The sequence below is a fragment of the Dufourea novaeangliae genome, unplaced genomic scaffold (assembly GCF_001272555.1).
Source record: "Dufourea novaeangliae isolate 0120121106 unplaced genomic scaffold, ASM127255v1 scaffold228, whole genome shotgun sequence".
NCBI lineage: Eukaryota > Metazoa > Arthropoda > Insecta > Hymenoptera > Halictidae > Dufourea > Dufourea novaeangliae.
In genome coordinates this window covers 4,811,750-4,820,296 of record NW_015374150.1, presented here as the reverse complement: position 1 = coordinate 4,820,296, position 8,547 = coordinate 4,811,750, and the positions used below count along the sequence as shown (strand labels likewise).

The 8,547-nt window shown below is 48.0% G+C and overlaps 1 protein-coding gene across 1 annotated transcript in view; it reads left to right on the top strand.

Moving 5' to 3' along the window:
• Positions 1 to 8,547, top strand: part of LOC107191607 (protein N-terminal asparagine amidohydrolase) — a 16,403-nt gene that overhangs the window by 4,038 nt on the left and 3,818 nt on the right. The window contains exon 2 of the mRNA XM_015580677.1: positions 1,452 to 1,578. The gene's annotated coding sequence lies outside the window, so the exon portion shown is untranslated. The remainder of the gene's footprint in view (positions 1 to 1,451; positions 1,579 to 8,547) is intronic.

Here is an 8,547-nt window from a genome sequence, read left to right as displayed (position 1 = left end):
GGGGGGTGCAAGAGTGGAAGAGGGTGGTTCGGGGGAGGAAGAAGCAGAAGGAAAAGAGAAAAGAAAAGGGGACCCGGAAGGGCGACTCATCTTCCGCGAATCGTTCGGGCCACTGACTCGTCGCTTGTTGCATAACGATTTCATCTCGTTCGAGTGCATCCTCGAGGAGGAGGAGGAGGAGTAGGAGAAAGAGTAGTCGCAACTTGAGAACCACTGGAGCGTGTACCGGTTGTTCCACTCGTGGAATGCGGACTAGCTCCTCGCGTACCTATACTACCTATACGTGTACCAGTCCCCCTGTCCGTGTCCCCGTGTACACGCCGCGTCCTATTCATATTCCTTTTACCTATACGCGTGCATCCGTGCATCTTGTACGCGTGTGCGAAGGGAGCGTGTATATCGCCTCACTTGCTCTCACGAATTCTCATCCTTCGTGTGCCAGTCCGTCGCGAATTCACGATCATTCCCATTAGGGTGGGTATCGTTTGTAGGTCCATTGTATTCGATCGTGCTGTAACGTATAAGAGCGGGGTGCAATCGATTTTCCACCGTTGTTTTCTCGAACATCGCGCGAATCGATACGGCGCGACAACGTATGTCGGAGCGCGAATAGGTTCGAAGCCTGCGAATATACATACCTAGATACGTTCGCGGTAGGTCTCGAGAAAAGGGAGAGACAGAAAGAGAGAGAGAGAGAGAGAGAGAGAGAGAGATGGGTCGGTTAAAAATTTACGAGTTCCCGTTCGGCGGGTATAAACCGCCGCGTATCAAAGGGTAGCCATACAGGCTGCTCGCACGATTACGTTTATAAACAATCGAAGGAAGTCGTAGCGCATAAATATGCAGAGAGTCGGCGGTCGGTTGGCCGCGAGCCTCGCGGACCCACTGTATGCAAATTTGGTTCACCGATTGTGAAGTTACTTTGCATAAAAGCACGCGGTATATTTGTTTTTCCTTTTCTTTTTTTCTGCTTCTCTTTTCTAAAACAACGATGGAGAATATAGGAGGGATCGAAGGAAAGGAGGCAGGAAGGAAGGAAGGGAAAGGGTTAATGGAGAAGTGGGTGGGGGGTGGAAGGAAAGGTTCGCGGACGTATCGAGAATTACCAGGTGCTGCTTCCACACTGTGGACAGGGCATAAAACGGCAAATTGAAGATCCGTACGGACGCTTTCCGTCGCACTTTAACGTCCGGACATCAAAGTCCAAACGAGCGGATGGAACCACAGATTCGAGCCGTGTCGTTTTCTTTGAGCTTTCCGACACGGTGCGCACCTGTCTGCCGTGTCGACAGCAGCTGCGCCTGTTTTCGGGTTTATCGAAATTTAAAGGATTGTTCAACGAGTAACCGTCGGAGGATCCGGTTGAAACTAGTCGACGGCGACTCAACGGTGAATCGTAATCAAATGTGTCTTCTCGTTTGTAACGCGCCTGAACGCGTTTCTTGTTACAGAATATTGTCGCCAGGCGATCGAGCGGAATAAGGTAACCTAGATCGCCGCTCCGCGAGGAGGAATCGGGTTGAGAATGGCGGCGGGAACGTGTCGATCGGCCTGAAGAGAAATTCGGAAAGACGCAAGGTGAGTTATACCCACTCTCGATTTTACATCGAGTATCAATCGTAACACGAGCAAAAAAGGGTGGAATCGCGTGGAATCGGAGCGTCTACCCTTTCGTGACTTTACGCTTTGTTCGCACGATTGAAAACTCGGTGACAAACGTAGTCTCTTTTCGGTGATCGATCGAGAAAATGGTGCACCGGTGAGAAAAGCTCGAAATGTAAAAAATTCCCAACCCTTCGATGTTACGTTTTCCTCGAATGTCAAGAGCGCGAGGCGCGTTTTCGACCAGCTGTAGCGGTGCCTGCCGCCTTACCCGAAGCTCCGTTTTCCGAAGTTTGGGCTTGTGACTATCGAGCGACGAGGATCAGGGACAAGCCCTTCGCGGTCCGCGCGAGCTCTGTTAACTTACGCGTCACCCGTTATCTGACCGCGCTTATTATGCGTGTTATCGTCCCCCTCCCTCCGACCCATTTCGACGAGGGAAAAGCCATAAATTTAATAGCCTCGGGTCTAGCGGCCTCGATTCTCATTCCACAATCCCCCTGTCACCGCCGGCCCTGTACCCAGTCCTACGCCCCCCGGTCCCCCCTTCCTGCCTTTCTGGTCCGTGAAAACACGACAAAGTCAAGCGTTTTCTTATACATATATAATGTTCTGCAAACGACACGAATGGTAATTCGCGTACAACATTTCTCTCGAGTCGGAAGCAACAGTGTCGGGTAATCCTTAAAAACGATTCGTCGGTAGTCGTCCTATTGGTTCGACGATTCGATCTCGCTTCGCTCTCGACGTTGACGTGCGTCGATATATGTATTTTCCACAGTTTCCACGATACACTTTTACACTCGTCTCTCTCTCTCTCTCTCTCTCTCTCTCTCTCTCTCTCTCTCTCTCTCTCTCTCTTTCTTACCAATCTCTTATCTGGTTGGAACTGTTCGAGCGATCAATCCGTCCGAGATCGTTACGTCCCCGAAGGGGGAAAAGCATAGGAATAGCCCCAGCGGAGAGTCCGTTCGAGTCGCGAGTGGTAATTATTCACTCGCATCACGTTTTCGTTTAGATAAAGACTACACCATATAGGCGTGTGTTACGTTAAAATCGTTCCTTGCTCGCTTTTCACCGATAACCTTTTTCGATAAATTCTCGGCGTCTTGGATTACACATGTATATGTACACCTACTTACATATTATGTACGCTTAACGAGTACTTAAACTCGTTGCTCGGACACGCGGACGGGCCGTCGATACGATAACGGATAAACCGTTTGTTCGCAGTCGCGTACAAAATCCACAGAATCATGAATCTAAAATGGGGGTGATTAGAAACGAACGACGAACCGGTTCGCGGTTGGTGGTTCGAGCGAGGAGGAACGGAGAACGGGAATCGTGAAGTCGATTCAGGCGAAAAAGACAGGGCCTTATTGTCAGGGTTCCGAATTAACATGGGGGTCTTAGAAAAGACGTCCTCTCGCTCGGTGTCAGGTCGATCGAATAAAGGCATTTATTGTCGATTGTTCTTTCATGTTGCCAACGACTGCGCTCGGTTTCTCTCCAGAGTTCGAACGATATACCTACGTATTCGGCGTTGGGTTTCCCTTATGATCTGTTCGCTTCCTACTTGTATCGCGTAAACAGTCATCGGTTGCTAATAGCAGTTTATCGTTTCCCCCGCGACAAGCGCGATCCAGCGAACGAGACGCGACGCGATTCGAACCGACGGCGAGAAATTTTCCACTCGCGGTTTCGTTTCGTTGTTCTGTGTGTTTGCTGCGCTCTGCGCATACGTTCTTATAGATAGCTAATTACCGAGTCGACAATTACAATTCTTTTTTGTATCGTCTTCACGGACTCTCGCGAGCTGTACCATTTTCCATTGTAACTCGGGAGATTGCTTTTCGAGTCGACAACTCGCCGAAACGAGGCACACGCGTAACCACGACGGAAAGCGACGCACGTCGAAGCGCGTGCGAAAACCACGCGGCAACGACGCGGCGTTACGCGCGCTCTGCTCCTGTGGCAGGCTGAAATTTACGTGTACAGGTGGTCAAGGGTGTCTAAACGGATCTAGTATCTTCGTCTTCGAGAGTCGATTATCAGACAATGACCAGGACAACGATAACGGTGATTAGTCGTTTAATTAAATGTTGAATCTCGCTCCCGAATCTCTATGCGCGTCCGCTAACGTGTAATAATAATCATTTATTGTAACGGGCGTAAATTTGCTCAATATACATTCGAGTAACAGAAAGAACATATTATAATAAAATTAAACTTAATCATAATTAAGATTAAAACTAAAGGAAAGAAGAAAGAAGGAAGGGAAATAAGAATATATTATACATGTATTGAGATTAATGGAAAATGAAAGTTGTCCTTAAGCGTTTAATGTACAAAACTGAGAGATAAATCTTATAAACCTGAAACTTTAAATAAAAGCTTAAAGACGTATAGCAACAAGCGGAGTGCATCGCGACTATATACACACTTTGAATCATGTTGCTTTTTGCTGCGTTGCACCGCGTCATCCATTGGAAAAACGGACAGAACATAACAAACATGCACCTATACTCCAGCTTTCTTTTTCTCTTCGAGCATGGAATCACGCAGGGGACGTATCGTTGCTCGACGGAAACGAAATCTCGAAAGGTCGGAATGGAAAATTCAACTTGGCCAACGACGGCGACGACGGCCTTCGGGATTCTCGGTGGAATCAACGGCCATTAGAATACCGTGGCGGCCAAGAAGAAGAGGATGATTCGAGGAAAGGCACGCGTTAATGGCCACGGAGCTTTTGCACGCTTAAATAAATAACTGCATCGCTGTATCGTCGGCTGTGTAATTACGCGCGAGTCTCCTCCGCGTATACATATAATACACACGTATACGCAGCCCCACGTACATATTAGGCACGTGAATACGAATACAGATAACACGCGTGTGTGTGAGTGTATGTATATATATAGATACATACACACACACACACACACACACACGCGGATGGCGTGCATCCTACGAGTAATCGGTATAAAAAGAAACGAGAGAAAAAAAGAAGAAGGGGTGCGGATAAGGGTTCTACGGTGGGTATGCCGTTGTTTCGAAATTATAGCCTCCAAAAGATCGAGAAGGCTTCGGAAACGAGAAACCACGCGTCTCGAGTCGAAGAAGCGAGTTTTGCTTTTCGATTCCTGCGTGTTGTCCATCGTGAATAAATGGACCTCTAAGCTGGTGTTACATCCTTCGAACTAGAATCGTGCGTTGTTCTCGCCGGTTTCGGTGGTCGCGTCGATCGCACGAGAATAATAATTAGAGTGGCGAAAACTGCGCGATGAGAAACGTCACGGGAAGAAATTCCTCGATCCGAAGAATCGTAACGGATAGGCGAATCGCGACGGAGGAGAGAAGAAGCTGGCGAGCTCCGAGAGACCCGGAGGAGTCTCTCGGGCAGCGTACACACACACACACACACACACACACACATACACAGCCCCTCTTAGAGAGACCGATAATTAAGGTAATGGCTACTTTTCAAGTGGATTTCCGTGTGGCTCGATCCGCGCGCGGCCAGCCGGTCAGCCTCTCCTCCGCCGATTATGGTCACGAAGGGCGCTCGATCGGCTCGTTTCTGGCTTGGATCTCTCTCTCTCTTTCTCTCTTCCTCTCCGACTCTCTGCTTCCTCTACCTCATCGCCTTCCGTTTCGATTCAACTGCTCTGCCTGCCTGCCTGCCTGCCTGCCTGACTATCCTTTCGCTCGTCCTCCCTCGATAATCGTATATAGCTCGACTCGGACCATCGATCGCTATCTCGATAATGCCGACCGGTGAAAAAAAATGACGAGTATAGCTACGCGAGCTTTCTTTTCAAGATCGAACCTCGCGTTTCGATGCTCATGATGCGACCACGAACCAACGGAACTTTCAAAGGGTTTCAAGAGTGGGCGATTACGAGAGATATATCGAAGGGGGCGGATACGGTTTACCCCGTATCTTCGAAGTCTCCTCGATTTTCGAAGTTCACAGACAGTTTCGACCTAATCGAATCGAATCTCTACTCGGTTTCAATGAGGTGGACGAATGTCGTTATCGCTGTTCCAGATACCGCCGACAACGACGTGATATTTACGTTCGTCGGCTATCTTCTTGGCCGGACCCGTTTTTTGATTCCGTATCATGATCGCGGTTGCACGCGCATATCCAACGAGAACGATATCTGCCGACGATTCCGCGGGCGACACAACCGGGAATCGGCTCGAAACCCCCGCCGAATCAACATGTTTCTGCTGATGTCGCAAATAAAATAATGCACAACCATGGTAAATGGAAGCGGAGAAAAAAAGGAGGAAGAAGGAGTAGACCTCCGTAAGAAAACGTACACCGTGACCGGTAATCCGGTACAATGAATTTTCAAGAGTGTAATTTTCGTTGGCAACAATGGTTATACTAAGCGCGCCGTATAATATTACGGTCGTGGCGGCTCTAATTTTCCGCGCGTCGCGCTCGTGGGAATACCCAGATCGAGTCCTCGGGCGCGTACCATTCCTTTCCGGCGAGGAATCGACACCATCGCCAACCAACTACCCTGCGATTTGAACTTTACTTTGCCGGAATAAAAATTATTGACATTTTTTTTATATCTCCTGATAATATTCAACGAGTGGAATTGAAAAATACAAATTTTAGATTTAAGAATTCCCCGTTTCAAAAGTTATGCGTATGCATATAAAAGCAAGTATTTGTAGCGTACTTTATACGTTAGTTTTTCTATCAAAAATTCGTCCATTGAGAGGTGTGACTGGCTGTAAAGAGCTTTAAAAAAAATTACTTATTCAAAGAAAAATACTGATTCTGTGTTGGTATAGACGAATATCACGGGGTTCGTTCTACGAAAATCGAAAACAGAAGTCGAATTCCATCGATCGGGTCCTCGGAGCAGGAATCGTGGCGAGTATTTTAGCGGGTAGGACAGCTCATCTAATATTCCGAGACGAAACAGATTTTTCCTCCCGATAGCAGGGACACACGCGTTTCTTGTACGTAAGAAAGCCCCCGATCTGTATCAGGTTCGTTAAAATATACTTTTGCGTAACCTCCGGTAACCGAAAGGTTTTCGATGTTATCGGTCCTCTGTGTGCCCGTCTTTTCTCTGCTTTGTAATTTAATGTTCTGCAAGATTTTTCACGAAGGATAACGCGCGTCGTTGGTGAAGCAATGATCAGCGTCTCTCTCTCTCTCTCTCTCTCTCTCTCTCTCTCTCTCTCGACGACTGGGGTAACGTTCAACGTACATGTACGTCCCAAGATCGGTACCAAAAGCTAATCGGTAAAGGTTAAAGCAGTGATGGGCAACTCAGCTAGCATGGCAAACTCACTAGCGGGCATATGGCAGTGGTGGGTGAAATGTGCAAATGAGAGAATCACGACTCGTGACTCGTGATGTGTCCTGCTTCGCAACCCCTCCACAGGAGTCCGACATCTATCCTCGTATGTCCCGAAAAGTCTGCCAATTTGACGAGTGAGAAGGGAAATGGTGCGAAGGGTTTAGGCGCGTGTTTCACACGATCGAAATCTAGTGAACGTAGATTTTTTCTGGTTCGTAGCGGGAGTAGTAGTCTGTCGATGGTGGTGGTAACAATGGCGGTTGACGACCACGACCACGACCATGACCATGATCGCACATCGACCACGACGACGGCGACGACAATGACAACGAGAACGGCAACGGTGACGAGAGCAACGGTTCGATATCTGATTCGTGGCACCCACTTCGATTGGTCTGTCCTGTATTTTAACCCATCCCACTAGCGGAGCGTGGAACGCACCGATCGACCAATCGACGCTTTCACCGATAACGGAAGCCATAATTAGCGCGATTCGTTAATGAGTCGAACAACTGCGACAACGGTCTGAATGAAACTGCTCGTGAATGCTTAGTCGTAGTCGCGCCCGATGACGGATCGATCGACGTTCGCGATCGTCCTGCGATCGATTTCTCCCGTCGACAGATCTTGAAAGTTACATCCTCGTGCAACGTGTGCACTCACGCCGCTGTGTCGGGTTCGTAGTTTCGCGGATATACGTTAACAAAAAGGTCCGAAAAGTTTCCTGTTCGTTCGACGCGCGCTGTGTGCTACTGTTTAGTCGTATTCTATGGGCGAACGCTATCGAGATCGCCGAAAAATTAGCCTCGGCCACGTCCAGGAAATAACAAACGACGGAAGTTCGATCGGTTGAAAAGATTTTCGTTGATCGTGAAACGACGAAAAAGTCTAGAACGAGCCCTCACGCACATACTTATGTACATATTTTCCATTCGACCTTCCACCGATTCTCGTTCGTAAACAAAAAAAAAAAGAAAGGTTCACTCTTTTTCCCATTGAACGGCATCGTACGTGTACGAACAAACGAACGAACGAACAATTGTAATTTCTGCCGTCGTGCGATTTCACGTTTGTCGACACGACACGAGACGAGACGACACGTCTGGTTTCTGTTTCGAGATCTATTTTAAAACTCGCGGACCAACCGAGTCGCGAAACATTGGACGAATCTTTGTGGAAAGCCCGACGATACGACACGCGACGAACGTTTCTCTGCTCCTTCGAGTGTTTTCGGAAATATTCGATCTTGCGTTTTTACACGCGAATCAAAATATCTTGCAGCAACAGGAAGACTGCTGCTGAGAGATCGTTGTTGTTACCGTTAAGAAAAATACAGAATCACGAGGGACATATCGAAAAATAGTGAATCTCGAATTCGATTATGTTGCGCGAGTTGAATATATGTATATTCCATGGAAAAAGGGGGGAGGGGGCAGTGTTCTTGTTGCTGACAATAACGATCTATACAGAGCTTATTTTTCCGGGTTTGTTAGTAATCTCGTTACCTAAACAAAAAGGTTAAACGCGGAATGTCGCTCGAGGCGTACGACCTTAACCTTCGGGGTAAGTCGGAGTCGAGAGAGAGAGAGAGAGAGAGAGAGAGAGAGAGAGA